Source organism: Psammomys obesus, unplaced genomic scaffold (genome assembly GCF_907164565.1).
Source record: "Psammomys obesus unplaced genomic scaffold, mPsaObe1.curated_primary_1811, whole genome shotgun sequence".
In the NCBI taxonomy this organism is placed as follows: domain Eukaryota; kingdom Metazoa; phylum Chordata; class Mammalia; order Rodentia; family Muridae; genus Psammomys; species Psammomys obesus.
Genome location: NW_026593286.1, coordinates 43246140 through 43254887, shown reverse-complemented (window position 1 = coordinate 43254887; position 8748 = coordinate 43246140).

The window sequence follows — 8748 nt, the reverse complement described above, 5'->3', positions numbered from 1 at the left end:
AGATACACCAAAGTTTGCAGAAAACGAATAATTGTACCTTAAATTGCATGTTTGGTTTTGTGTTGGCATGCTGATATTGCCATCCATATAAGTTAATTTTACATAGAACCTCACATTCTAATTTCTATTTCTACAAATCTGCCTGCACAACTGGGAGTAGACAATAGGTGCAGACACTTCCTTAATGACCTGTCACATAAATATTCTTAGAGAATGAGTAGCTGCACTCCACTTTCTCCCTCACGCAAATTCTGTATTTTCATAAGTCAAAATAGTACAAAATACAGATGTAGGTCAACACAAGAATAAAGGCACTGTATGTCAAAGTTGTAATAGGAAGTTATCAACTGTAAGTTTTTGAAATTAAACATAAAATGGTTTAATATATTTGCCATTTACTTTATAAAAATACTCTGAATATAGCATGCCTAATGTGGTTTCAAAGTATTTTTAAATGGCATGAAGCAAAAAAAAAAAAAAAAAAGTGAATTTTATTTTTTAGAAATGACAATTTAATCAGAAGTTAAATCCGCCTACTGGAATTAGCAGTGTCTCACCACTCTGCCTGGCTGCTCCCTGTATTTTCTATTTTAAAGAATTTGTCACCATTAAAATATGAAAGAATGAAAATATAAAAGACAATTGATTTTTCTCACTACAATTTTGTTAAAATTTGTGCTTCTTTGAGACAGAGGTCAAAGCTTCAAATCATTGAAAAAGATAAGAAGATGCTGATGAGAAAGACTTACACACAACTATCTATATTTGTTTCATTTATTAGTTTTCCTTGCATCTAATTATATGCTGAACAAACTCACTATCCCATGTATAACATCTGGAAATTAAGTTTAGTCAGGAATGCAGAGACATGAATATGTTAGCTCTATGTGTGAACATCTGTATCTGTATCTATGTGTAAAGATACCAGATTGTACTTTGAGAAAACTGAAAAATATATAAACGTTTAGTAAAAAGGCTATTTTTCTATCCTAACAAAATCATCTCTACCCCACCTACTCCCTTACTCTGTACTTAAATTCTGTTGGTTCTGCAGATTGTCTAGTTCCCTCCATTTACTTTCAAATTTCATATTTTCATTTTTTTAAACTGTTGAGTAATACCCCATTGTATAAATGTATCACGTTTTCTTTATCCATTCTTCTGTTGAGGAACATGCAGGTTTTTTCCAATTTTTAGCTCTTATGAATACAGTACTGAAATACATGGTTGAGTAAGTGTCTCTATGGTAGGATAAAGCATTCTTTGTGGATACACCCAAGAGTGGTCAGCTGGATCTTGAGGTAGATCGATTCTCATCTCATTGAAGAACTGCCACACTGATTTCCACAATGATTGTGCAAGTTTGAATCCCCATCATCAATGGATGAGCTTTTCCATAACTCTAAATCCTCACCAGAATGAACTGTTTTTATTGATTTTGGCAATTTTGATGTACATAAGATGAAATCTCAAAGTACCGTTAATTTTCATTTCTGTGATTGCTAAGGATGATAAACATTTCCTAAAGGGTTACTAAGCCATGTTGTGTTTTCCTTTCTGTTTAGATCTGTACCACATTTTAAAATATGGTTAATTGTTTTCTTAATATCTAGGTTTATTTTTTTTAGTTCTTTATACATTTTGGATAATGATACTCCATTGGATGTGAAGTCTACAAAAAATCTTTCCCATTCTGTGGGCTGATACTTTATCCTTTGCCATTTAGGAGCTTTTCAGTTTCATGATGTCTCGTTTACTAATTGCTTATCTCTGTGACTTTGCTAACAGTGTTTTGTTCAGAAAGTTGTCTCCTGTGCCAGTGAGTTCAAGGCTATTCTCTCCTTTTTATCTATCACGTTAAGTACACTTGGGTTTAGTTTGATCTCTTTAACTTGAGTTCTGTGCAGGGTGGTAAGTATGCATCTATTTTCGATTCTTCTACATGTAGCAGTCTGGTTTGACCAGCACCATTTGTTGAAGACACTATGTTTTTTCCAGTGTATATTTTTGTTCTCTTTATCAAAAATCACATGTTCATATGTGTGAGGATTTATGTCTGTGCTTTCAGTTGGATTCCATTGATCAATGTGTCAGTTTTTATGCCAATAGGGTGTAGTTTTACAACTATATCTCATTAATACAACTGCAAATGAAGGATGGTAACACCTGGAGAAATTTTTGTTCTTGTTGTTATACATGATTGATTTAGCTTTCCTGTGTTTTTATATGAAACTGGTAATTACCTTTTCAAAATCCATAAAGAATTGTGTTGGAATTATTGATGGAGTTTACATTGAATCTGTAGATTGCTTTTTGTAGGATGGTCGTTTATAATACGTTAACCCTAGAGATCCATGAGATCTTTCCATCTTTGGATATCTTCTTCAATTTTTGTCTTCAGTGTCTCAAATTTTTTTTTCTACAAGTCTTTCACTTGCTTAGTTAGAGTTACCCCAAGATATTTTATATTATTGAGGCTATTATGAAAGATGTTATTATGATTTATTTCTCAGTCTGTCATTTGTATATAGAAAGGCTATTGATTTGGGAAAGCTAATTTTGAATCCGGCTACTTTGCTGACACTCCAGTGTAAGTTTTAGATCACTTATGTATATTATTATATCATTTGTAAATAATGATATTTTGAATGCTTCATTCAAATTTGCATCACCTTGATCTCTTGCAGTTGTCTTTTTGCTCTAGCCAAGACCTCAAGTACTATATCGAATAGGTATGGAGAGAGTGGACACCTTGTCTTGTTCCTGATTTTAGTAGAATTGATTTAATTTTCTCTCCACTTAGATTGATATTGGCTCTAGGCTTGCCTTTGTTCTGTTGAGGTATATTCCATGTATCCCAGCTCTCTCCAGGACTTTTATCATGAAAGAGTGTTACATTTTGTTAAAGCCCTTTTCTGCTCTAATGGGATGGTTGTGTAGTTTGTACGTTGAGTTTGTTTGCATGATGGATTACATTTATTGATTTACATACCCTGAAATATTGAATCTCTGGGATAAAGCTTATTTGAACATTGTGGATGATCTTTTGGATATGTTCTTAGATTCAGTTTGCACATGCTTTTTAATTAAACTTTTATTTTTTATATTAATTACAGTTTATTCACTCTATAGCCCAGCTGTAGTCCCCTGCCTCCTCCCTTTCCAATCCCGCCCTCCTTCCCTCATCTCCTCCTATGCCTGTCTCCAAGTCAATGGATAGGGGATGTCCTCCTCCCCTTCCATCTGACCCTAGCTTATCCCGTCTCATCAGTTCATGCATATAACCTAGAACCCCTGCTCAGATGTAGCACAGGGCAGCTCAGTATCCAAGTGGGTTCCCTAATAAGGGGAACAGGGACTGTCTCTGACATGAACTCATTGGCTAGCTCTTTGACTGCCTCCCCTGGATGGGGGAGCAGCCTTGCCAGTCCACAGAGGAGGACAATGCACCTAGTTTGCACATATTTTATTGAGAATTTTTGCATCTGTGTTCATAAAAGAAATTGATCTGTAATCCTCTTCTTCTCTTGAGTATTTTGGAGTTTCAATTTCAGGGTAGATACAGCCTAGTCAAAAGAATTTGAAAATATTTTTTCTGTTTCTATTTTGTGAAATAATTTGAGGAGAATTTGTATTAGTTCTTTGAAAGTCTAATAGAATTCTGCAGCAAAATCAATGGCTCTGAGTTTTTCCTTGTTCAGTCATTTTTAATTATCTTATGTTAAACTAGGGGCTATTGGTATGTTTAAATTGCTTAAATCTTATCTTGATTTAACTTTGGTAAGTGGTATATGTGTGTGAGTGTGTGTGTCTGTGTTATCCATTTCTTTTAGATTTTGTAATTTGGTGGAGTACAGGTTTTTAAAGTATGTCCTTATGATTCTCTGGATTTCCTTGGTGTCTTTTGTTATGTTCCCTTTTTTATTTCTGACTTTGTTAATTTGGATAGTCTCTCTCGACCATTTATTTAATTTGGATATGGGTTTGTCAATCCTATTGATTTTCTTGAAGAACCATCTCTTTTTTCATTGATTATTATTATTATTTTGTATTATTTCTGTTTATTGATTTCAGCCCTGAGTTTGATTTTTTGCTGTTTATTTTTTGATGTGATTTTTAATTTTTTTGTTCTAGAGCTTTCGGATGTGCTATTAATTTCCTAGTATGAGAGCTCCTCATTATTTTTAAAGTTGGTACTTAGGGCCATGCACTTGCCTCTTACAACCTCCTTCATTGTGTCCCATAAGTTTTAGTATGTTTTTTATTCAGTTTCATTCAAATTTATAACATCTGTAAGTTCTTTCTTAATTTCTGTATTGTGCCATTTTCATTCAGTAGAAGTTGTTCAGTTTCATAAGTTTGTAAGCTTTCTGTTGTTTATGTTCTTGTTGACATCCAGCCTCAATTTGTGGTAGTCAGATAGAAACAAAGGGTTAGTCCAATTGTCTTTTACCTTTTATTTATTATTATTATTATTTTTTAATCTTCGAGTATGTGGTCAGTTTTGGAACAAGTTCTATGAGGTGCTGAGAACAAAGTATATTATTTTGTATTTGGGTGAAATGTCATGTAAATATCTGTTAGATGCATGCAATTTATAACATCATTTAGCTCCAGCCTTTTTCCATTCAGTTTTTCGTCTGGATGACCTGTCTATTGGCAGGAGTGGTGTATGAAGTCCTCGACTACCAGTGTGTGAGGATCAAAGTGTGATTTCAGCTGCAGTGTTCCTCCTTTCACACACTTAGTTGTCCTTGTGTTTGGTGAATGGATGTTGAGAACTGCAATGTCCTCTTAGGTTAATTTTTAGTTTGATGAGTGTTTAGTGTCCTTCCCTCTTTGTTCTGATTAGGTTTAATTTGAAGTCTATTTCATCAGACGTTAAAATGGCTACCCCAGCTTGTTTATGTCCATTTGCTTGCAGTATCTTTTTCTAACCTACATTATTACCCTAAATACCCTGTAATAATTTCCTTTTTTTGATAGGGTCTATTTTTTTATTTTAATGGATATTTCTTATATACTGAAAAAGGACAGATCATATTTTTGCATACATTCTGTTACTCTGTGTCTTTGTTGTTGATTTGAGACCATTTTTGTTTAGAGGTACCAATGATCGGTATTTGTTGGTTCCTGTTGCTTTGTTATGGTGGTGGTGGTGGTGTGTGGGTGCATGTGTGTGTATGTGTGTTTGTGTGTGTGTATTTGTCTGTTGTCTATGTGTGTGTTTCTACTCTTTAATTTGCTGGTCTGGATATTTATTCCTTTTGTTTTCTTGAGTGTAGTTAACTTCTTCAGTCTCGAGTTTTCTTTTTAGTGCTTTTTGTAGGGCTGGATTTGTAGAACAATATTATTTAAATTTGGTTTTATCATTAAGTGTCTTATTTCTCCATCCATCATTACTTAAAGCTTTGTTGGAAATAGTGTGGTCTCTCAGAATTTGTAGTACATCACTTCAGGTCTTTCGGCCTTTAAAGAGTCCGGTGAGGAAGTAGTATGTAATTTTAAAAGCTATGCCTTTATATGTTACTTGGTCTTTCTCCCTTGAAGCTTTTTTTTTTCTGTAAAAAAAGACCCACTTTATTTTCCTTAGTAAGAGAAACAGAACTTCAGGGTTCTTAGATATTTTGGAGTTTGACATATTATTTTTATGGTGTGTGTGTCCATGTTCTGAGATGAAGTGATGATAGAGATAGTTCTTGTAGGACCCTGTGGGTATGCATGTTTAAGTGTTCATGTGTATGAGCATATGTGTGTTCAGGTACATGGGCATGTGTGTGCTCCTATGCGTAGAAGGCAGAGTGTAATGTTATGTGTCTTTTTCTTTTTTAAAATTTTTTATTAATTACACTTTATTCATTTTGTATTCCCCCATAAGCCCCTCCCTCCTCCCCTCCCAATCCCACCCTCCCTCCCCTTTCTGCATGCATGCCACTCCCCAAGTCCACTGATAGGGGAAGTTCTCCTCTTCTTTCTGATCTTAGTCTATCAGTTCTCACCAAAAGTGGCTGCATTGTCCTCTACTGTGGCCTGATAAGGCTGCTCCCCCCTCAGGGGGAAGTGATCAACCAGCAGGCCAATCAGATTATGTCAAAGGCAGTCCCTCTTCCCATTACTATGTAACCCACTTGGACACTGAACTGCCATGAGCTACACCTGTGCAGGGGTTCCAGGTCATCTCCAAGAATAGACCTTGGTTGGAGTATGATTTTCTGGGAAGTTCCCTGTGTTCAAATTATCTTGTTCTGTTGCTCTCCTTGTGGAGTTCCCATCCCCTCCAGCTCTTACTATTTCCCACTTCTTACATAGAATTCCATTCACTCTGCCCATCAGTTGGCCATCAGGCTCAGCATCTGCTTTGACAATCTATACTGCAGAAGCTTTCAGAGGCCCTCTGTGGCAGGTTTCAAGGTTGTTTCCTGTTTTCTTCTGGCTTTCAGAGGCTGTCTGCAGCATGTTCTGAGGTTGTTTCCTATTTTCTTTTTCTTCTGATGTCCATCCTCTTTGCCTTTCAGGATGGGGATTGAACATTTTAGTTAGGGTCCTCTCTTTTGCTTAGTTTGTTTTGATGTACAGATTTTAGTGGGTTTATTCTATATTGTATGTTTATATGGGTGAGTATATACCATGCGTGTCTTTTTGCTTCTGGGACAGCTCACTCAGGATGATCCTTTCCAGGTCCCACCATTTACCTGCAAATTTCATGATTTCCTTATTTTTCATTGCTGAGTAATACTCCATTGTATAGATGTACCACAGTTTCTGCATCCATTCTTCAGTTGAGGGCCATCTGGGCTGTTTCCAGCTTCTGGCTATTACAAATAAAGCTGCTACAAACATGGTTGAGCAAATGTCCTTTTTGTGTACTTGAGCCTCTTTTGGGTATATGCCTAGGAGTGGTATGGCTGGATCTTGAGGAAGCGCTATTCCTAGTTGTCTGAGAAAGCGCCAGATTGATTTCCAGAGTGGTTGTACAAGTTTACATTCCCACCAGCAGTGGAGAAGGGTTCCCCTTTTTCCACAACCTCTCCAGCATGTGTTGTCACTTGAGTTTTTCATCTTGGCCATTCTGATGGGTGTAAGGTGAAATATCAGGGTTGTTTTGATTTGCATTTCCCTAATGGCTAATGAGGTTGAGCATTTCTTTAGGTGCTTCTCTGCCATTTGATATTCCTCTACAGAGAATTCTCTCTTTAGCTCTGTTCCCCATTTTTTAGTTGGATTACTTGGTTTATTGCTTTTCAGCTTGTTTAGTTCTTTATATATATTGGATATGAGTCCTCTGTCAGATAAAGGGTTAGTGATGATTCTTTCCCAATCTGTAGGCAGTCGCTTTGTTTTGATGATGGTGTCCTTTGCTTTACAGAAGCTTTTCAATTTCATGAGGTCCCATTTATTGATAGTTGCTCTTAGAGCCTGTGCTGTTGGTGTTCTGTTCAGGAAGTTTTCTCCTGTACCAATGAGTTCTAGGGTCTTCCCCACTTTTTTTTCTAGCCGATTTAATATGTCTGGTTTTATGTTGAGATCTTTGATCCACTTGGACTTTAGTTTTGTGCAGGGTGATAAGTATGGATCTATTTTCATTTTTCTACATGTAGACATCCAGTTGGACCAGCACCATTTGTTGAAGATGCTATCTTTTTTCCATTGTATGGTTTTGGCATCTTTGTCAAAAATCAGGTGTCCGTAAGTGTGTGGGTTTATTTCTAGGTCTTCTGTTTGATTCCATTGATCCACCATTCTGTTTCTATGCCAGTACCATGCAGTTTTTTATAACTGTTGCTCTATAGTACAGCTTGAGATCAGGGATGGAGATACCTCCAGAAGATCTTTTATTGTAGAGGATTGTTTTAACAATTCTCGGTTTCTTGTTATTCCATACGAAGTTGAGAATTTTTGTTTCCAGGTCTGTAAAGAATTGTGTTGGCAATTTGATGGGAATTGCATTAAATCTGTAGATTGCTTTTGGTAAAATGGCCATTTTTACTATGTTAATCCTGCCAAGCCATGAGCATGGGAGATCTTTCCATCTTTTCATATCTTCCTCTAATTCTTTCTTCAGAGACTTGAAATTTTTTTCATACAAGTCTTTGACTTGCTTGGTTAGGGTTACACCAAGGTACTTTATGTCATTTGTGGCTATTGTGAATGGTGTTGTTTCTCTAATTTCTTTCTCAGCCCTTTTGTCTTTTGTATACAGGAGTGCTACTGATTTTTTTGAGTTAATTTTGTAATCCGGCCACTTTGCTGAAGGTGTTTATCAGCTGTAGGGGTTCCCTGGTAGAGTTTTGGGGGTCACTCATATATACTATCATATCATCTTCAAATAGTGATAATTTGACTTCTTCCTTTCCCATCTGTATCCCCTTGATCTCCTTCAACTGTCTTATTGCTCTAGCAAGGACTTCCAGCACTATGTTGAAGAGATATGGAGACAGTGGGCAGCCTTGTCTTGTCCCTGATTTCAGTAGGATTGCTTTAAGTTTCTCTCCGTTCAGTTTGATGTTGGCTATAGGCTTGCTGTATATCGCCTTTACTATGTTTAGATATGTGACTTGTATCCCTGATCTCTCCAGTACTTTAAACATGAATGGATGTTGGATTTTGTCAAATGCTTTTTCAGCATCTAGGGAGATTATCATGTGTTTTTTTTTTCTTTCAGTTTGTTAATATGGTGGATCACATTGATGGATTTCTGTATATTGAACCACCTCTGCATACCTGGGATGAAGTCTACTTGGTCATAGT